The sequence below is a fragment of the Python bivittatus genome, unplaced genomic scaffold, assembly GCF_059951505.1.
Source record: "Python bivittatus isolate LINGU-HERP-01145 unplaced genomic scaffold, Pbiv_v1 ctg000570_np1212, whole genome shotgun sequence".
NCBI classification, from domain to species: Eukaryota; Metazoa; Chordata; class Lepidosauria; order Squamata; family Pythonidae; genus Python; species Python bivittatus.
In genome coordinates this window covers 6,533,996-6,556,709 of record NW_028277097.1, presented here as the reverse complement: position 1 = coordinate 6,556,709, position 22,714 = coordinate 6,533,996, and the positions used below count along the sequence as shown (strand labels likewise).

Below are 22,714 nucleotides of genomic sequence, written 5' to 3'. Positions count from 1 at the left end.
CTGAAGTATTCCAGGTTCTCATTTTAAATCCAGTTTGTCCTTTTGCCATGTCAATGTTGGGATCTTTTTTTTAAAGTTGGCATACCCATGTATTATATGCACTTTTGCCTAATAGACCCATTTTCTTGCAAGCAAATTTGCCCAATATAAAGCATTTTTGTGAGTTATACTCATTCATATAACCATGCTCATATGCATTTTCCATTACTATGTGCAATTTTGCATTTCTCTTTTTACCAGAAAAGGGCATTGCAACAGTTGAAGTACAATTTTTCAAAAACGATGTTTCTGTCTGCACAGATCTAATCTGAAGTGCTGAGCAAGTAACTGCTTAACAAATGCTCAAGGCTCTTCCTGCTCCGCATCTTCTACCCATTGAGAGGGTAAGTACAGATAGTCCCCAGGTTAAGAACGCCCAGTTTAAGGATGACCCATAATTAAGAACAGAGCCTATTGCAGCAAAATTTGAGTTAAATACACAATGATTCAAGTTAAATACGCAACAGTTGGAGTTCATTACACAATACTACTTATACAGTATTGAACAATTATACTGTTCCTTCTTACATACAAATTTGACTTAAGAACAGACCTTGGGAACGGAACTTGTTCTTAAACTGGGGATTGCCTGTTTTGGAACCCTCTTGATGGGCTGGGATGGGTGGGAAAGCAAATTCAGGAGGGACAACAGGTCACATGCCACAGGACAGAACTGATTGACAGGCCAATAATGCTGAACCACAGCTTTAATATACAAGCCTTTTTCATTTTGTATATTAAGTGCCATCAAAAATCTGTAACCCCTAGGACATGATAATTATTTTTCAGCTTATTTTGAGGTTTTAAAGTAATTTGTTATATAAACAAATTGATACTCATCAGCATACCTAATGAATTTGTTGAGTAGTCAGCATTTGCCTCCTTAGAGTTGGATGGGCCAGTTCAAAATTGGAAGGTCCAGAGCAGTTTAAGCAAAAGCACCTGGGTGGGTGGGGGATTAAAAAAGTCAAGATGGCAGCTGCCATTGTAGCTTTTGGTTTTTTGACCACCACCCCACAGATGCCCCAAGTTTAAGTTCACACTTAGAACACTTTGTTAATACAGGCCTCTAGTTCCAGCTGTAGCAGGGTGAGAACTCCCAGATAATTCTTTCAAAGAGAACCACTGAGTTTTCCCTGGTTTGACTTTGTGTCTCCTTACAGAAGTAAGCACTAAGCATCTTGTGTCTTTGTTTTCTGGCCCCACTGTCTATATCACTGATGACCAAAACTTGCATGCAACCTTTGGGCATTATTATTGTTCTCCAAGAAGCTCTAGAGAAGCTCACACACCTACTTACAAAGTCATCTGTCTCAAGGCTAATTGTGTCACTTGACACACCTTGGATTTTCCCCTTTGCCCCATCCTTCACACACACAGACACACACACACACACATGCACACACACACACCACCATGTCCCCATGATGCTGACAGCACATACAAGAACAACAGTCAACTGGGCAAAATTTCCTCCCATTTCCATTTTTATAGTGGGGTGGAACTTCTGGATGCCAAGATCTGCTCCCTATACTTCTGGTGGGGCTAGCCTGTCCTTGTAGCTAAGATTAATAGTCAGGGATGTACCTGCCTACTTACCCCAGTATAACTAGACATCTCAAGAATGTTCCTTGTGATACTTTTTACCTGAATTTGACATCTATAGAGAGATCTTATCAACAATGAATATGTAACACTTCAGTAATTAATCAAATGATGTTACCATTATTCATCTCATTGCTCACTTTTATTCATGATCCTTCATCATATTTAGTTTTTATATCATCTTACATTGCTGTAGCATTGTCTAATGGTTTTTAATCAGTGTACATTTCAAAGAGTGTATCTGGATTTCTGGATTACCTAAAATTATCTATTAACTTATTGCTTTATTAGCTTGAAACCAGAAATACAATGTCAAGACTAATCTCTATATAAAAAATAAATCTGATGCAGAACTGAATTCTAATTGGAAACCATTCTTGGGTTATAATGGTTATACATAATGTTATAGCTGGTTTTGTGCCACAACCAAGGTTTGGATGTTCTTTTCCACAGAATTAGATTTCTACTACAACACATAATCTTCAGTGTTAATTTAATGTATTGTTTACTGTTTATAGTTCTGTTAGTGATTTGTATTGTATGAACCAAGAATGTTCCATTTCAAGTCCAATCAGGGTAGCCATCTGTACCTTATTTTTTGTTTTCTTATACCTTTTTTATATCTTTCTTTTTTAATCATACTGTTTAAATTCATAGTCTTTTAAATAAAATTCAAAAAGGAAAAGAAATCAGAAATCAAGCTAGTAAAGCTGCTACCTTACCATTGCTTGATGGCAATGTTAGAAAGTGGTTTATCTTTGTAGTTTTTAACTATGGAGATATTTTTAAAGATATAGGAGAAGAGCCAAAGATAAAATTCAACTAAGAAAGCATAAGGAACACCACCGTCCTTCCCAAAATTACTAAGGAATGCCATCCACATTTTAAAATGGTAATCAAAGTTTCTGACTTTTTAAATTTCACCTATTATTTTCCCCACATCCATAATACATTATTGCAAATAGGTTCATTTGGAACTTAATTATAGTTTTGAAACTGAAAATAATGGAAGAATCCCCCATATAAAGAATTGAGTATTTCTTACTAGGGATGAGCCAAGTTGATTCAGAAAGTTTCCAGAAACCTTTAAGTCAAGGCAAGGGTCCTCTGAAGCAAGCCTACAGAATCTCTACCTATACTTTCCTGATGTTTTTTCTTTTTAGTCATTTGGATATCAGGAGAGATAGGACGCCTACACAAACCTTTCCCTTTCTCTGCTCTTTATATCAGAGAAGTCCAGAAGGGATGAAAGAAGGAAGAAAAAAGGGGGGGGGGAGTTTCGCGGCTGAAAGCTCTCAGTTGTGATCCCACTGATTAATTTTATTGGAATGCACTAATCAAATAACTGTTGACTGTGAGAAGCAGAAGGATGTACTACAGGACTTTTCCAGCTTCCATTTGCTTAGTTACGAGTAGGAAGAATATTGGTGAAGCTTGTGGGACCTGAGAACAAGGTGAAGGACTAGGTATTTGCTTCAGAGGAAGCTCAGCGCTCAAGGTTGTCTGTTTCTGCTAATGGGCATTTCATTTCCATCATCAGCCACTTGTTTAGTGCATTTTTTATGACTGGTACCAACTGAGAAGACAACATTAACAACAAAAAAATAGTACATAGCAGAAACTATTTTTCCCTTGACATAAATTCATATGACAGGATTCCTGCCTGGGGATATATCTGCAATTTATACCATTTTTGCAGAAAATGCAAAAAGAAAAGAAAAACAAGTGTGAGAAAGCAAAATGCTTCCATCGTCTCAAAATTTCAAGACAGCTCTTCCAGCATGCGGATTTTCTTAAAATGTTTCAGGTTTAGGGCCATTTCTGCAAATACGTTATTATTGTGTAATTCTCTCCCCTCAAAACATTAGGGAATATGAACTTATTTGTTGAAAAGATTATACCCCAAAAGTTGTTTGTGACAAATCCCCCTAGTCTATATTTATTTATCTCAAACATCAAACATAGATTAGGTACCTGAGAATTTCTTTAACAAAATACAACAAAGATTTATTTAAGGATGATGATTTGCAGACTTGGAGTAATATAATGACAGATATCCTAAGATAGAGAAAGTTAACATTGCCTGGGCTAGGAAGAACTGTAGAGGTGAAAATGAACATTTTACAAAGGCTTAATTTCTTAGTTCAGATGATTTCGATAATTATTCCACACAAGATACTAAAGGAGTGGCAGACACAAATAACCAAGCTCATGTGGTCTAAGAGAAGGCTGAGAATCAAGATGAAGATTTTACAAGACTTGAAAGAACAAGATAGAGTGGCAAGCTATTGTTACCAGGCAATTCAAGAGGCTATTGTTTCATTTATTGTTCACTAGATTACAGTCTGGACTGTATCTGTCTATGCATGGATTGCTTCTACTGAGGAGGCAGGACTTCTAGGCAGTTTGCATAAATACTTTTGGTTTGATACCTATAGGGAAAAAAATCCCCTAAAACTGATCAGGCTTCATTCCTTCTTAAGAAACGATTGTTCCTTCAAATACCATCCAGGTCCATTAAAAAGAACAAAGCATGATTGTTATGCATTGCTTTCCAGTACCTTCCGTAGACCCAACATTCAGGTTTATAGCCTCAGATTAGTTGGTTGGTTGGTTGGTTTATTTATTTATTTATATTTCAGATTTAGTCACCGCCCATCTCACGAGGAAGTGACTCTGGGCAGTTTACAATAAAAACAACAAATAAATATTAGTTAAAATAGAATAAAAATAGTATAAAAATACAATAAAACCAAATACATACATAAATAACGATATCTTCCAAGATGCTGGTGATAGAAACGTATATTAGTTAAATGATTTCCAGGGGTTAAATGTGCCTTACTTCTGAGCAAGTACATGTGTGTGTGTGTCTGTGTGACAGAGAGAGAGAGAGAGAGAGAGAGAGAGAATTAGATTTCATTACAGTAGTAATTACATGGGAACTACAACTTCTCTCAATTCTTTCTCAGCTTTGAAGTCAGTATGCCACACCAGCCAAAGACTAATCTTTCTCTTTCGAGCTGCATCCCTGGTAATTTAGGTGAGGTGCTATTTTAGAAGAAACATAATAAATGCCAGAGATATTTTCATTCATCATAACTGTACAGGTCATGTCATATACATGAATGCATTTAAACTTACCTTTTCTATCTGACCACAGCTGGACTATAACAATTCACCCAAGGCAGCTGCATGAAACAGATTCAGTATGGCTAAGAGCAGTGCTCACCTCAGCTCACCTGAGCAAGTGATGGTGCAACTCCAAGGTTTTGTTTACATTCAATTAAACTGTAACTAAGCATGCAATCCCATAATAGAAGTAAGCCCAAATGAAATCAATCTTTAGGTGGCTGGAGGGCAGCCCTTCATTCTGAAGCACTGCCACTCATTTTTGAAAAAACAAAAGTAATAATAATAGGTAACTATAGAGCACCTTATGGTTGCTGCAGTGAATCCATAGAATCACATTGCCTACCATTTAATCACTAACCATTTAACCATAGGGGCCCTCAGTATAAAATATTTATTTATTTATTTATTTATATTTCAGATTTAGTCACCGCCCATCTCACTCAAGGAGTGACTCTGGGCAATGTACAATAAAAAGTTTATGTTATAACTTCACAAGAACAGGAAAATGCCAACTGTGTCCCATCAGTTAGAATGTCCATTATTAGGTAACTTAAACATACAATCAATAATTTTCTCTGTGCAACTTTTCCCCAAGCAGTTATATTTGTGCTGTATCTTTATGCTGAGGATTATAAATGACAAGTGATGTCATAGGCATCATGACCTCATTTTTTCAATGAGGTCATGATGCAGAGGACATCATTATTGCTTCAGCTGAATAACAGTGATTCAAGCAGTGAAACAGTACAGAACAGCCTGCCTCCTGGAGTCATGGGTGCTCCATCACTGGAGATTTTCAAGCAAAGGTTGGATAGCAAGTTGTCTGCAAATATATGATTTGTAGTAAGGTTTTTTCTTAATATGTGCTCCTGCTAATCAAATCAGGAACTTTTTTCTTCCAGTCACACCAATTCCATAGATAGATAGATGAGAGAGAGAGAGAGAGAGAGAGAGAGAGAGAGAGAGAGAGAGAGATGGATGGATGGATGGATGGATGGATGGATGGATGGATGGATGGATGGATGGATGGATGGATAATGTTTTATTATTTTGAACTTTCAGTACTGACCAACATTTGAATATTTGAAAGCAATCGTGTTTTGTTTACTTAGTAAAATAAGGATTAAGGAATCTCTCTTCTGATTTCACAAGTTTCTTTGTTATGATATTAATTAACCAGTAAATAAATGAAGTGATACAACCTTGGAAATCCGTCAACCTTCCTCTTGTACCTTAATCAACTTGTAAAGTTTACAGATGCTGAGGGCCTGTGAAATATCATATTTAAGGGAAACCTCCTTTTCCTTGCCTCATTTCAGTTCTGTTGCAAAATAGTAATTTCCTGCTAGAGCATCAGAAAGTACACTCAGGCCTTGCACTTTGGTGCTTCACCAGATTCAGGAGAAGGATTTCCTCTCATCCTCATGGTTGGGATAGCTCTTCTGAATCACATTTTCCCGTCCTGATATCCTCCAGATATGTGTGACTAAAGCTCCTTGAGTCTGCTGCAATCTGTAGTCCAGCCTATCTGTAGAGAGCCAAGGAGAGGTGGTTGGGAGGTTTTAAAGCCCCTTGAAAGGATCTTTCCCAATAATGTCTGATATTATAGAAGGGAAAACATTAAATATATTGAGAGTAACTTTACTAATTGTATAAAATTAGTTTTATTTTATTTTAAATATGTGATAAGTGACATAATATATAGTCTTCTTCCATCTTCTCTATGTCTTTCCTGTGGCCCAGAAACTTTTTGGCATGTGGTTCCAGCATAACCCTTAAACCTGTGTAGCTTGGTATCATCCCTGATTTAGGCTTTTGCCAGGCATAAAACCAAGATGGCTACAGTGCTGCTGGGTTAGAAAATGGGACATTGTGAGTTCTAATCCTTTCTTAGACCTGAAAGCTGGCTGGGTGGCTTTGGGCTAGTCACTCTTTCTCAGGGCAACCCACCTTCACTGGATTGTAGTTATGGGGCAATGGGAGCATTAAGTACATATATTGCCTTGAGGTGACCAAAAATGAAGTCAAGACTAAAATATAATAAATAAACCTTCCAAATACCATTTTCTAAGAATTGCAATTCAGCCTTAAAATTTCATATTCAAGCTCTCCTCCTGTATTATACTGGAACAAGTTATACTTTTTTCAAACTATTTTCCAAGTTGGAAATGTCCTGTTTTCTCCATGTCTTATCAATCTCATTCTTTTTTTATTTATTTATTGTATTTTTCTCTAAGAGGTCAAGGCTGATTACACTGGGGGGAGGGTTGCACTTCATTTTATCCCCATGACAACCTTGTAAGATAGGTTGGTCTGAGAGGGAATGATTGGCTAAAAAGCATTCCATGACCTTGTGGTCAAGTGGGAACTTCTTTCTTTTGGATCTTGGTGCTCTCTGAGCTTGGTTGTTTCCTTGCAGATATTTCACTACCCAGCTAGGTAACCTCATCAGTGCAAGGTAGAGAGGGGTTTGCTGGCGGTCTTGGTGGGGGTGTGGCTTCTTCCTTGATGGTTCTTTGATTAGGGTATTTTTTTTTCTTCCCTAATTGTTTATCTGGTACAGTTCCTTGTTTATCTGGGTGTTGGCCTAGGAAAGAAACAAACAGCCTAGAATGCATCTCATCCAACAGCCACACACCCACCAAGACTGACAGGGCAACAGCTGTAAATAAGCAGCCAGCAAACCCCATTCTCCTTCATGCTGATGATGTTACCTAACTGTGTAATGAAATACTACAAGAAAACAACCAAGCTCAGAGAGCACCAAGAACCTGAGCATTCAAGATGGCTTACAATAATAAATCAACATATATAGAAGTGAGTTAGAAGCTAACTGAAAGCTAACCAGCACCCTACTCATCCTAGTTATCACACAGGAGCACAAAATTCATATTGGCTGCTTGTTCTGAAGAGCTACTTTTAAGGATGGATAAATCACTCTTTCCTGATTTTGTGACATAGTCACATGTATTCATACCATACTCCTTTTCTACATGAATCTGCTAGAACATTAGTAAAGAACTTCCTAGAAGAGCTAAATAAAGTAGTCAGGAGCAAGAATACATTATTTATCTGTAAGTGAGCAAGCTGATTTTTCTGGTTGTATATTTGCCCTTTTGCTTTTGATTTTTGGTGGTAACCTGTATTTTAACTAATTTCTTTGAGTGCATGTCCATCTATGCACAGATGTGCTTTGCCTCATGGAAGTATGGAATTTAGATGGTTATTTTCCCTGTGCATGCAGCTGTTGCCCTGAACATTTTGATTTCTGCAAAAGGTGCTTTGGAACAGAAAACTGTAGGTTCCAAAAATGGTTTTATGCCTTAGAGATACCACCATCTCTATTTTAGTTTCTTGGGGAAATTCCTTTTCTTTCAGCTTTAGCCTGAACAGTGTGCCTTCAAGAAAATGAAAGCTTTGTGATTGATTAGGCTCAACATGTCAGTCATTTCCTGAACTGGCAAACCTCTCCCTCCATGTGTCATTTTGTGCAGATGTCCATGAAGTGCTCACAAAATTCCAGAAGTGCCCACTGGCCAACAAAGTTTAAAATGAAATATATATATATATATAAAGAGAGAGAGAGAGAGAGAGAGAGAGAGAGAGAGAGAGAATGTATGCAGAACCAAACTACTAATGATCTTATGGATAAATTGCACATTTATCCAATTACCTCTTACAGTCTTTCTATGGAAGATGTTCCTTTAATCAACATTTCTAAAATATATCTTCATATAAAACACTAAAGTACTAAAGTCTGATGTATTCAAGACAATCAATAAATTATGCACTCAGTGAGTGTCTAGCCAGTTATCTCATTTTCTGTCTTGGTTTAACAGAATCCTGCTACTGGCTTGTGTACAACATTGGTAGATATATGTGCATAATTCTGTTTAATAATTGGTATTATGTTACCAATAGTTGTATGCAGAAGTGGCAATGAATGGTTCAGGCTTAATAGAAAATGACATTAGGATCCTTTCATTGCAACAGTGGAGTTTATGAAGCTAAATTTGTAGTAACTAACTCTTGCCCTATGAATTTTATGGCAGTAAGAAAAGAACAAAATTATCTAACAAAATGTGTAATATTATTACTGCATTCCATTTTTCAAAAAAATAGATGCTGCTAATCTTTTTTTTTTTTTTTTGAGTGACAGTAAGTCCTTACACAGGCATCCTTTACTATTTGTTTTGTGAATTTGAAGCTTCACAGAAAGGGGGAAATGAATTGCCTTTAATCAGGTAGCAAAAGGACAAACATGACAGATTTTTTTCTTCTCTTGAGATAACATACTAGTTATTTGTTATTAATTAACTAGTCAATAGACCCAAACTGGAAATGAAAGGTCTTGGAAACCTTCCACCCCCCTTTTGGTATTCTTAAGACACTTGGCATGTTTGGAAAATTGATGAAATGTACGGGAAGTCCCACGTGCTTTCCCCATTTCAAATCTAATCAAACTCTTGCTAAACAATTTGTACTTTGTCAATCTTAGTACAGAGCTTATATTTTCACTCTTAAGGCTGCTGTATTTATAAAAACATGGTTTAGGCCAAACGCCTCCTGCCTGGTACTCTCTGGATAACTCTACTCCCCTGACATATTTAACTTGGTCAATGGGGGTATGGGAAATTTGTGCCACATAGGAAGGTCAAAAGGGTCAATTGCCTAGTCAATAGACTCTGGGGGTTAAATGTGGGTCAAAACAGACTCAGTCATGCAGAAGGTCAACCTAATTTCACTCATTCAGTTGTGTTACAGGAATACCTAAACCCAGTGAACTTCATGCTTATTCCTCCAAAAAGAGGAGCCAAAGAGAAAAAGTGGCTTTCTCAAGCCAACATCTGGCAGCAGAAGACCTACCAGCCAGACACTGATTGGCTGCAGAAGTGTCAGCCCCATGAAGTACATGAGATCAGAAAACTGACTCTACAGGAAGACTAGAACTAGACTTTTGAGATAGGCTCTGGGGCAGAATCTTGCAGGTCTGCCTGTGTTTTCCCTTCCCTCCCTCTTATACCCCAGGGAATCACAGAGGAGTCAATCTGAGTATCTTTCTTGTGCTCTCTCACCCACATGGGCTGGATGCAAGCTTCTTCTGCACCTGCTGTTTTTCTAATGGCTTCTGGATAGTTTCTCCAAAGTCATCATGGCTCCCTACATCAAGTCATGCCAACTGCCTGTCTGTCCAAAAGGGAAAGGCCTAGTAATCACAAAATCTACCAGTAAACTCTTTGCACTTCCTGGAAACAATAGGGCAGAGGGAATCCTGCATTCCAAAAATGGTAACTTTTAGCCCAGTTAGAGCATTTGAATTTTTTCCAGAACCACTAAGTGACTGGGTTAGTAGCTAACTGGATTGAAGAAGTTGTAGGAAGAGGGCCAGCACTATGAACTGGCATCACTTCCAGCCAACATGTTGTTATTCTCTCTCCCTCTCTTTCACTCTCTCTCTCTCTCTCTCTCTCTCTCTCTCACACACACACACACACACACACAGTGAAATCTCATTTAACATACTGAGTGGGTGCCACCTATTCAGAAATACTTGGTAAATCAGTTGAGGGCTTTCTCAGTCTGAAGTTTAACTTCATCCCAAGTGATTTTCTGTCATGAAGGGTGTGACTAAGTCTTACACAGACTGCTTCCTAATCATATTTCCATTATTCTTCATTATTCCTTCCCAGTACGTAAAATGTGAGTGCTTCTAAAGCTGGGCTCTTTGCATCACAAGACTTTTTCCTTGGTTTCTACTCCAACTCTCTTTCTGGAAAAGCTTGTGCAACTTTCTGCATTATTTGAAAGCCTTGCTATCTCTCTGAGCAGTGCTGTGAAAAGCTATTATTCTAGATTCATGGGTATATTCAAAACTAGCTGGATGGAAGTTCTGAGTCACTTCCATTACTTTTATGGAAAGATTTAAAGGAGATATTCTATTCTTATAAACTGATTTGTCAAATGAAAATTTCTCAGTAAAGAATTACTAAAAATAAGAAAATTGGAGTCTCCGTTGGAAAAACAATTTTGTTACTCCTGGTATTTAAATATTCACTGCTCTGCAGTTAATAAATTTTCTCAGTATGACTTTAATTGCATTTCAACAGTAGGAACAAATTCATTTCAGACAGCAACTGAGAGATTTTAATGATTTGTTAATATTACAGACACTTACAGAGTTGCTAGCTTTGATAATCAGAATTCCCAATTTATATACTCCCCAGGAGGAGGAGGGAAATCCTACAGTTTTTAAAGTACTTTCCTAAGGACTCAATATCCTCACTTAGGATCTAAATGAAGAGGGATTGGGAATAATTCTGAATTAATTATTCCTATAGATTAAGGGTAGTTTCACAGATTCATACAATCATAGAGTTTGAACAGTCTATTTATGTTTTCAGGTTCAACCCTCTGCTCAATGCAAGAATCTAAAATTAATCAATGGCTGTCCATCCTCTGCTTAAAATATCCAGTAAAGGTGAGATCATCACCTGCTTATGTAATTGGCTCCTCTGTCAAACTTTTTCCTTAATGGAGCTAGTTTTCAACTGGAATCTCCCTTTTTGTAACTCACAACTATTATTATGTGTCCTACATTTTGGGACAATAGAGTAGAAGTTATGGCTTTCTTGACTGCTACATTCTTTCTGGTGTTTGAAAACTGCTTTCACTTCCCCATCCTTCACGTTTCCTTTCAAGGCTGAACATATTCAGTTCCTCTGTCTTTTCACACAGGACTTACTTTCCAGGCCCCTGATCTGATCTCTTTCAGTTTGTTTCCATTCTTCATAAAAGCTGAGTTCTCACAACATACTAAATGAATATGAGATTGGCTTGTTTGTGGTCAGTGTACTGTTATGCAAATCCGGGCTGTTGGATTTATTCTGAAACCCACAGTTTAGTAAACTATGGTTAGCATATTGCAGAAACACAGCCAGTATAGTGTCCAGAACTGGAAATAGCACTCATGGTGGGTTGACCATTGTAAACTAGACTGGAATGATTACTTCCCATGATTTGGAAATTATACTAAAATGTTTGTGCTTGCCTCCCCCCCCCGCCCCCCCAGCACTTACAATTACTTTTCTTTTAAATGTTTCAGATATGTCAAGTCAAAACTTGAGCACAGGAAGCTTCACCTGTTCCTCCTGGCTCAGTATTAGCCCTTGGCAGCTCTCCTAAGTACAAACAGAAAGTTCTTTATGTTATCTGCAACGGATCCTCCTAAGGGGCATGTTAAAAGAGAATCACCAGGCCAACCTTTGATGGCAAGGCTGTTCCAGTCACCTGCTGTCCCATGTAAACACCTTCTTACACTGGCAGCAATCACAGGTGCCTCAGTCTAGTGCAAACTCCCTTAATCCAGTTAATACATTGTGTAGACAAGGCCAGCGAGTGAACTTTTACATGCTAAGTAAAAGAAAGACCTGAAAAACAGCTAGAAATCACCTACTCTCTTAAAAATACTTTTTCAAGGATATATGTGTTGGATCCATGCTGAGCCTTCCTACAGACTTTAGCCAGTGTGTTGTGGGGCTCTAACCAATTGGATTTATATGCTATAAATGCAATGGCCAAACAAATAAACTATGTTATGGCTTAATATGATGTCTCATTCCCTGAAGGTGCCATGACAATAGCTATACAGGTAGTCCTTGCTTAATTACTGCCCTGTTTAGCAACTGTTTGAAGTTATAATGGGACTGAAAAAGTAACTCTACGACTGGTCCTCACACTTACAACCACTGCAGTGTCCCCACAGTCACATGATCAAAATTCAGGCATATCACAGCCAGCAGTCATTTACAACTGTCACAACATCCCACAGTCATGTGATTGCCATTTGCGCACTTCATGGCTGGCTTCCAACAAGCAGAGTCAATGAAGATGCTGGCAGTAAAATCGCAAGTCATGGTCACATGATATCTAGCTTAACAACTGTGGGTGATTCATTTAACGACTGTGGCAGAAGTGAGGTCGTAAGTCTGTTGCGGTCATGTGATGTCTTGCTTAGCAACCGTGGTGCTTAGCAGTGGAGTTGCTGGTCCCAAATGTGGTCCTTAAGCAAGGACTACCTGTTTTTTCACAACACACTGAACCTCAAACTAATCAATTTGGTCTTAGCCTAGTCTATCATTTTTTGCAAACTTAGCCACTGAACACAAATTGCATTATGCAAAAATAAATAAATAAATAAATCAGGGTGGAATATACCTCAGCAATAAAGGATCAGCTTCCATTCTAAACATCTTCTGGTAGAGTGCAACAGAGATTCTTGTCTGAAACCACCAAAGGCTTCTGACACTCCGTAATTTCAGCAATGAGCCAACTCTGACTTTCCAAACTAATGTCTTTCAGACAGCTGCCCTGACATTATTGATAATGGACATGCTGGCTTAGGAAGTACAAATGTTGCAGTTCAGTATACCTGGTGGGACTAGGTTGAAAAAACTGGGCTGGGCAGACTTGATGGTTTGCTATGTCCCAATATATGGCATCATGTTTGAACAAATACCGTATTTTTCCGACTATAAGACGATATTTTTTTCTAAAATCCTTACGCTAAAAATTGAAGGGCGCCTTATTCAAGGAAGTCAGCCGAGGAGAGAACCGCGCGGTTGCAAAACTGCCCATACTTTGTCTCTGCAGACAGGCTTCCTCCTATTGCTAGCCTCCAATCACAAGTGAAATAGCTTGTCTCCCAAACAGACTTCCTCCAATCACGAGCCTGATGTAACTGACGTCAGCTGATGCTGAACAAACCAATTAGAGGAAGGCTGTTTGCAGAGACAAGCTATTGGCAGTTTCACTCGTGATTGAATGTAATCAGTTATGCAAAAGAGCATGGAAATAGAGCTGCAGAGAGACGGTTTGGACCTCCTCCCACCGAGTGTATCAGGTCAATGTTAACTAATTACTAAATAAAATGTTAACTAATTACTAAATAAAAATGTCTGCACTATCTTTAAAATATTGATTTCTTAATTTTGGGTTGGAAAAGTGGGGGTCATCTTGTACATGGGGGCGTCTTATTGACGGAAAAATACGGTACGTGCATTTTTATATGGCAGAATTGTGATGTTGTATAAGGCATGACGTCTAAAGCACATCTTTCTTTACTTCCAGCGTTCTGGCAGTAAATATAGTAAGTAAGTACTGATACAATATGTAATTCTTATCATCTGGGTCACAATACTCTTCCAGGGATAACCATTATGTATCATATCATATATCACATCAACCCTAACCCTAACCATCATAGTTCCTCTTTGCTAATAAAATTAATGGCCTAATTCATACTTAAGTAGGATAACAAGTAAGACCTACATCAGCATATGTGCTTTTGAATAGTACGGGACCTCTTGCCTTTTTTTAAAAAATAACTTCATTATATTTTTAAAATAAAGAGATAAAAACTCACAAGAACGGGATCTCTTGCCCAATATCATTTGTTTGCCACAGTGGGAGAAGGAGTGAAGGACCAAAACATTGCCTACATTCTTGTGGCATCCATTTTTCCCCTTAACATCCCCCAGCTGCTAAACATTCACACAGCCAAGACAGAGAATTGACTCTGCTCATTCCGGCAATGCTACAGTATCACCAACCACCTTCTCTGCCACCCAGAGGCGGGGCAGAAAGGCATAGTACCACCTCAAGGCAAGAAAAAATATCGTGTTGTTGAGGAATGTATAACTTGGGCCTTTGAGATACATTGGGGTTAGTGTCCTCAAAACCTTGCTAATTTATCCTTAATTGTATAATCTTTACTTTTTCAGACTGCTTTCCACCTCTTCTCCAACCTTCACCCCCTCTGCCCTAATCCTAATAAAGAGTTTAATAGGTTTTAATAATGGCTGTTACTATGGTAACCTACTATAGCAACTAAGCAAAAAGCCAAAATTTTACACTCAAAGAAAAACCAATCTTTGCTTATGTGATTTCAGAGTTACCAGACTACATTAGCATTTTTCTGTGCTTTTCCTTGACATCAGTTTAATGCAATCCTATAGGGAGGAGGAGGAGGAGGAGAAGGAGGAGGAGGAGGAGGGGATGATGGAGCTGGAGCTGGAGAAGCATTTTCATTGTAACTATGGGTTCAGGGACTTTTAAAAAACTGTGAAACAGGCATCTGGATCTAGTTAATAAAAACTGATATTTTTTTTTAAACAAGTCAGTGAAATACACTGTGTATTTCACCAACTGATTGTTTAAAAAAATATGTGTGAGCTTTTGGGTTACACCTTGCAAGTCAGATTGTTATTCAAATGACTGACTTGGATATTATGGTATCTGAACACTGACAATTTGGAAGTAATTAAATAGGGAAGGTTGGAAATAGAATTTAAAAGAGGCAATGATTTAAGTCTCATCTTAACTGGGGTTATGGCATTACCATAATATTTCCAACATGTTTGTTTGTTTTTTAAGATCCTGATTATTAAAGAGTAATATCAAAACATGTAATGCACTGCCCTTTCTCTTTGAATTGATCAGGCCCAAACAGTCTCTTTCCCCAACTCCTTAACTTGCAAACAATAATAGCATACGAGTCAGATTGCTCTGCACAAGTCCCACTCCTCACACCCTGGAGGCCCCCAAATTTAGCACCAAAACATATATCTTTGGAGTTGAGAGAAAGTTAGGAGAGTGGATTTGGTTCTTCATTGGCCTAAACATCAGAAAGAGTTTAGTAGCATCTTTTCCGGCTAACAAATGTTATTAAAAGGCATCAGCTAACATGAGTTGTAGCTCATAAAAATTTATTGGTCAGAAAAGGTGCTGCCAGACTTTTTCTGTGTGTGTGTTTTTAACCATCACAGACTACATGGCTCTTCTTCTTCTTTGGCCTAAAGATCTCTGAAGAAACAATTACACCAGACAGTGGCAGCTTTGCTGTTTAGTGTACCTAAGAAAAGGAAAAGAACAGATGGCAATTGCCACTGTCTGATAAGGGAGCAGGAAGAGAAAGGGTGGATACAGAGTGATGCATGGTGAAGGGATCTAGAAGCAATAGCACTAGAAGGTAAGAACCATAGGGAGAAGGTCTACAGAAATGTTTGCATGGGCCATTAGCCCAAGCAGCTTTTAACTTGGACAGTGTTTGAAACTAGCTGAAAAGGATAGCCCATATGGTCTCTTTACCAAGTTCATTCTCTTTATCAGACATCGTAGACAGCTGTACTTCATAATCAATAAAGAAAGCAGCAGCTGGCTTTAGAAAAATCATAAAAGACATTTAATGTGTGATGAGTGGATCAGGAGTTGAACAAAAGAAGAGCATACCTTCACTTTCTCTGAACTTAGAGCACATGTGTTGTGCTGATCAAACACTGACCTTGGACCAAAAGAACATCTTGGTGACCTATGATCTCTAAGGATTGTTGTGAAGATCTCTTGGACTACGGGAGATCATATCTGTTGCATGGAGTTCCTTGGAGGAATATGGCTGGAATAAAATGTATTATTAACATGAGCTGAACTCACTTGTTTTTTAAAGAAGAAATTTTAATCCACAGAAAACCAAACCATCAGGGAAGTTGCTGAATTACAAGTCACAATAGCTCCAACCATCAGAGCTATTAATGATGTTGTAATTCAGCAACATCTGGAGATCCATAATTGTGTATCCATAAATCAGACAGATCCTACCACTGAAGTTATTTTCATAACATTGTTTATGGAAGCCTTCTTCAGCCTGTCTTAAACTACAGATGCCAAAAATTTCCATTTAGCATGTTTGATATGTGCAAGATAGCTTCAAATATAAGCACAATTCTTGACCAAGTACAGCCTCACAAAGACATAACTATATTTTATTTCACTGAATATTGGACTTCCGTTTAAGATGACAATATGAGGACATGAGCCTTGTGACAGCTTGTTTAAAAATAAATTTCAATATTATTATATTATATATCATATCATATCATGTTTTATTATATTATATTATCTGGCCAATTTCATGTCAAAGGAAGTGATTGCATTTAATTTCTACAAATATACAACCACATTCTATTTCATTTCCTTTTTCAGACCAGTAAAGATAATTTTATATTATGGTTGGTCACACAGTCAGCCAGATGTTTAGACTGGATTTGGCATTTTTATCCACGTATCGAGTCCTTCCCAAGGACCTGGGATAGGCAGAAGTTGTTGTTGGATGGTGTTAAAGGTATTGTTGCAGGATGGAAGCTGTTCCAAGTAAAGCTTCCTTTTGCAATTGACTGATGGTGATTTTGTCAATGCTGATGGTCTTCAAATGGTGCTCCAGATGTTTTGGAATTGCACCCAAGGCGCCTATAACTATTGGTACTATCTTTGCTTTCTTTTGCCATAGTTGTTCTACTTCTATTTTCAGGTCTTTGTATTTTGTGATTTTCTCCAGTTCTTTCTCTTCTATTCTGCTGTCTCCAGGTACTGCAACGTCCACTATCCAGATGTTTTTGTCTTTCTTATCAACAATTGTTCAGTCTGGGGTGTTTCGTGGCAGATGCTTGTCTGTCTGAATTCTAAAGTCCCAGAGCACTTTAGTTTTTTCATTTTCTATTACTTTGTCTCTTTTGTAGTCCCATCAATTCTTGCTTGCAGGCAACTGGTATTTCTTGAAGATATTCCAATGCCCCATTGTTGCTACTTTGTCATGCTGTTTGTAGTCAGTCTGTGCGATCTTCTTGCAGCAGCTGACTAGGTGGTCCACTGTTTCTTCAGCTTCTCTGCAGAGGCGGCATTTGCTATCTATTGCTGTCTTCTCAATTCTGGCTTTGTATGCATTTGTTCTTAAGGCTTGGTCTTGTGCAGCCAGAATTAGCCCCTCTGTCTCTTTCCTCAACTTTCCTGCTCTTAGCCATTGCCAGGTCTTGCTGTTATCTGCTTTGCCTGCTAGTTAGTGTGTGTGTGTGTGTACTGGCCATGTAATACTTTGCCTTGCCATGTCTCTTTTCTATTCTTCATGTGGTCTTTCTTGTAGTCCAGTTTGGTCTCTTCAGTATTCAGTAAGCCTTCATGGTGTACTAGCTTCAGTGCATCTTCTTCACTGTCCTTCAGATATTCTTCTAATGCCCTTCTTTTCTTCTTCAACTGTCTGGTGTATATGCAACATTCCACGCCCACCTGTGCTGCTTGTTAAGTAGAGTCTGTCAACATTGCTGCGTGGATGAAGGGCATGATTCGTGTCATTATTTTTCTGGTCTTCCTATCCAGGGCTTCTAGTTTTGTATGAGTCCAGTCCATTATTCCAGCTGTGTATGTGATGAGTGGAATTGCCCAGGTGTTATTGCCTTGATGGTATTTTCTCCACTGAGTTTGGACTTTAAGATCTTCCTCACTCTCATGATGTATTCAATAACCTTCCTTTTGACTTCAGTGTGCTTGAAGTTGTCAGCTTGAAGGATGCCCAGGTTTTTGCAGTGATCTTCTTTATCCAGACTCTTGATGTTATTTCCATAGGGCATCTTGATTCCCTTCAGTTTTCACTATCTTTCCCCTGTTGATGGTAAGGGGGGCACATCTGTCCAGTCCAAACTCCATTGCAGTATCTTGGCTGTATATTCAGACAGTGTCAAGCAGCGATTCCATTTCAGACAGTGTTTTTCCATACAGCTTCAGATCATCCATGTAAAGGAGGTGGGATAACCTGGCAGATGTTTTTGATGTTTGATAGCCATGGCCTGACTTGTTCAGTATTGCTGACAGAGGAATCAATGCAATGACAAACAGTAGTGGTGATAGTGAGTCTCCTTGAAAGATTCCTCTCTTGATATTAACCTCTCCCACTCTATCACCATTAACCAGCAACTTTAGATTATTATTATGTGGATGTAAGTGAAATAGGAATGTAGAAGAATTTTGTTTGATCTGCATTGCTGAAGAATTCATCTAAATTGTATTTCTCAGATTGGGACATGATTATTTCAAACTTAAAATGAATTTTCAGTGCCATTTTCAGATCAAGAATTGCACACAACTCCATGTGTATACACACACACACATACACACACACACAATAATTGTATATACAGTACACACACAATAGTATAAATGGGAAACTTTGTTTTAAAATATGTACATTATCATAAAAATGCATACAAAATACATATACTGTACTGTATTGTGCATATGAAAATAAACGTGAATTCTCCAGATTGCCAGGCTTTCTGACAGCTGCCTAAAACTAAAAGTATTTCTGCTCCAAGCAACATTCTGACAAGATTTATTGAGACAAAAGGGGCAGGCTTACAAGAATTCCAGCAAGAGCCAGTGTGGTCTTGTGGTGAAGGCACCAGGCTAGACACCAGAAGACTGTGAGTTCTAGTCCTGCCTTAGGCATGAATGCTTGTGGGGAAAATAGGAGGAGGAAGGACTATGAGGTATGTTTGCTGGCTTGAATCATTTATAAAAATAATAATGGTGGGATAAAATATCTTTTAAAAAATCCAGCAACTGCACTATTTTTTGTTTAGAACCAGGTTATTCCCATGTACAGAATATTAAGTCAGAGACTTTTGGATTTTCTTTCTAACAACTTTGGGTTTTAACTTTTCAATTAAAATATGTGGATGTTTGACAGACATACAGCAGAACAGACTTATGAGACAATACATGCACACTGGATACAGGTTAAATTTAAACCAATCTGCCCCGCATATCATGTATTCCAATAAATAAATAGCAATAAACATGTTTTAAAAGGACAACCCAAGAGTTAAAAGACCATCTTTAATCTGTTATATAAACTCTTTTAAAGTTTTAAAATAACATATGTTAATATAAAGGTCAGTAGGAAAGAAAAATCTGGTCTTTCAAACTCTGATTCTGTTGACGAATATTTTTCATATCCATCTTCAGTGAAACATATGTGTATATTATTTGTGAGGATTCGTCTTTATTTTTCTCTGGAATAATATTGACCAACTATTTTTTATCTGAAAGTTCATCTTACAATAGTCTTCACTAATCTGGTGATGCCCTATTCTCATCATATCAGGGATGTCTACAAGGCATGGTCAAAAAAGTCAAAATGGTGGCCACGATAGTGTAAATGGAGCTTTGTCTGTTTTTTTATATGTGTCATATGGGCATTGCACATAAAAAACCGGGCACAGCTTCAGTCATTCTGCTGTGGCCTACATCTTGACCATACCTGTGGATACGGCTGCATCTTATGCAGCCAGCATGACTGGCAAACAGAATAGTGGACTATGACACATCTGGAGGGCACCCAGTTGGGGATAACAAGGATATTTGTGAAATTAAAACATCAGTACCCAGAAGGTAAGTGATTGCTTGCAGTATATTACTGTCATAAGAGTTTAGTTCTTTCCTGAACACCTGGAACTGATTCACAGCAAATAAGGTCTATGTTTGTCTCTTCCCTTTTCATAAAAATCCTGTAATTGTTTCTATGATTAAATTAGACAGAAGATCAAAAGGAAACACTCTTTTCTACAGAAGTTGCTCAGCTGAATTAAGCAGACTAAATAGAACACATTAAATGCTGGCAATGATACAGAGAAAAGGGGAAGGGATGGGAACTCCCATTGAGTTCAACAGGACTGGCTTCTCCCCAGACATAATGATGATAGGCTATATTTCAAAAGACATTGTTAAAAGTGGCAGTGAGCATATGAAAATAGCAATAATATGCAATGTAAATTAAATGGGACTTAATATCGGATAAAAGGGTATAGGATTAGAGCCAATTATAGTGTTATTACTTCCTGGTCTTTGGATATTTTGCACCAAATAGCAGAAAAATCATTATTATTCCATTTTTACTGAAATTTTCCACATTTTGTCTTTAATTTCTGCATTTTCCTTGACTTTCCCATGTGGTAGATTTGACAATTGTACTTTGAAATCTTAGCACATTGTTATCATCTTTGTTGTCCAATTAGTTATTGGAAGTTTTTAGTACACACTCTAAAATGTTGGTAGTTATATGGGTTAAGTGAGTGTACAAATGAGGCAAAATTCAGCTCAATTCACGATCTGAGTTGAACATCCAACTGGCCTTTAAAAATCCATCCAAATGTATACTGATTGTCACATCAGACTGATTTAGTATTCTGATTTTGTTTGGAAAAAAATTATGCACCTGACAGAAGCATTCAAATCATCTGAATTTCTTTAGAGGCACCTGATTCCATTCAAACACTCAAACTGACTTTCTAGTTTGAATACCAATTCACTTAAGAGATGGAATCATATCCTTCTAACTAAATATTTACCAAACAAGTATCAGATAGCAATATTATGTATTATTTCATTTACAACAGGGGCGGGCAGTCCGCAATCCTGGGCTCTAAACCCAGGATTTTTATGAGCCCTTCTGATTGTGCTGCTGAATTTCATTTAGCATTTCATTTAAACTTCAGTCTCCTCATTTGGACAACATTGGCTCTATTCATAAGTGTGACGCAGCTCTACCCATTCTGCATCATTGTCCTTCCCACTAAGTGGAGATACCTGGCCACCGGGCCCTGACTCATGCATTGTGATGACTGGATGTTAGAAATGTCAATCAAAGTATGGTGATGAAAGGTACCTCCTCCCAGTCTATATTCCAGATGGCAGCAGGAACTGAGGCGAGAGAGATTTGGGAGGTGTGTATGTGGAAGGGGGGTCAGAGGGTAGCCCTCCAACTGTCAGAATAACAGGCTTGGTAATCTATATTTAGTGCCAAGGAAGACAAGGAGTCCTTGTTTAAACATTTAAAAAGTGACTGTGCTATTACATACCTTCCCTATGTTCTGCCAAGTCACTTACTTCAGATATATATATAAAGAAATGGAGCAGGAGAAAAAAACACATATCAGGAAGGGACAAAACAACAGATCCTTTAAAGATATCCTTGGGTAAATGGGACGATGCTTCAATTTTGAAGAAATAAAAATAAGAAAAAGACCTTCACGAGAGAGAGGGTATGCGACAGGCATGCATTTAATTTCTACTGTAATTATCAGAATCCTACAGGGGAGGATCATTATGTAAATGAATCTCCTCTGACATTCCACTAAGTAAAATAAACATTAAAGAAAAGTTGGGAATATAACACACACACACACACACACACACACAGAGAGAGAGAAGGCAAGGAAGAACAACAAACATTCTGTAAGTGTTGCTGAGATGTAATGGCAAACAATGTAAGTAAAGATGAAGATCAGATCCCTGAGACCAGAGAGTTAGCTTCAAAAGTCCATTACAAGAGATCACAGGGTACGGTTAAAACAGATCCTGTTGGGGAAAGGAAGAAAGGAGGGAAGGGGAAGGGGAAGGGGAAGGGGAAGGGGAAGGGGAAGGGGAAGGGGAAGGGGAAGGGGAAGGGGAAGGTGAGGATATCAGAGGAACAGCTGATGACTTCAGGTAATTCTAGATTAACCCTAAAAATGTTTTGAGAGTTGCTGCACTTGAATGGAACTAATAATTGAATTTTATAAGTTATTAAAAAGTGAAATGGAAGTTAGCATTAATTATATATTTGATCTGTGGAGGGAAGAACTGGAATCAATGGGTCCACATATTTAAAAACATGAAAAATGCTTATTATGATTAAAAAATAAAATCAATACATCAGTAAATATTGTTTCAGGTCTACTGGACCCCTCAAAGAATGTTTAAAAAGAGATGGACATTAGATTTCTTATGTTAGTGAGTTTAAAAAATTGAAGGTTCTTTAACTCATCTGATTTGGTCTTGTTCTGCTACAGTTTTGTTTTAATTTCAGATTAACATATATGTATATAATTTTGAGAACTAGTTCAGTGTAGTGGTTAAGGCGCCAGGCTAGAAATGAGTAGACCATGAGTTCTAGTCCCACCTTAGGCATAAAGCGAGCTGGGTGACTTTTGGCCAGTCACTCTCTCTCAGCCATATGGAAGATATATTATATTTATGGATCTCCATGTGATGTTGAATTATATTATTATATTGC

General features: G+C 37.9%; 1 protein-coding gene across 3 annotated transcripts in view; it reads right to left on the bottom strand.

Annotated features, from left to right (window-relative positions):
- Window positions 1-4,875, bottom strand: part of C6 (complement C6) — a 45,396-nt gene extending 40,521 nt beyond the window's left edge. The window contains exons 1-3 of one of the 3 annotated variants that reach the window (XM_025174732.2): window positions 4,789-4,861; window positions 4,409-4,517; window positions 888-981 (exon numbers count right to left, since the gene is read on the bottom strand). The gene's annotated coding sequence lies outside the window, so the exon portion shown is untranslated. Of the gene's footprint in view, window positions 1-887; window positions 982-4,408; window positions 4,518-4,788 lie in introns of all 3 variants that reach the window. The other 2 variants (XM_025174731.2, XM_007440732.3) reach the window with 2 other exon arrangements.
- Between the last annotated feature and the right edge of the window lie 17,839 nt (window positions 4,876-22,714).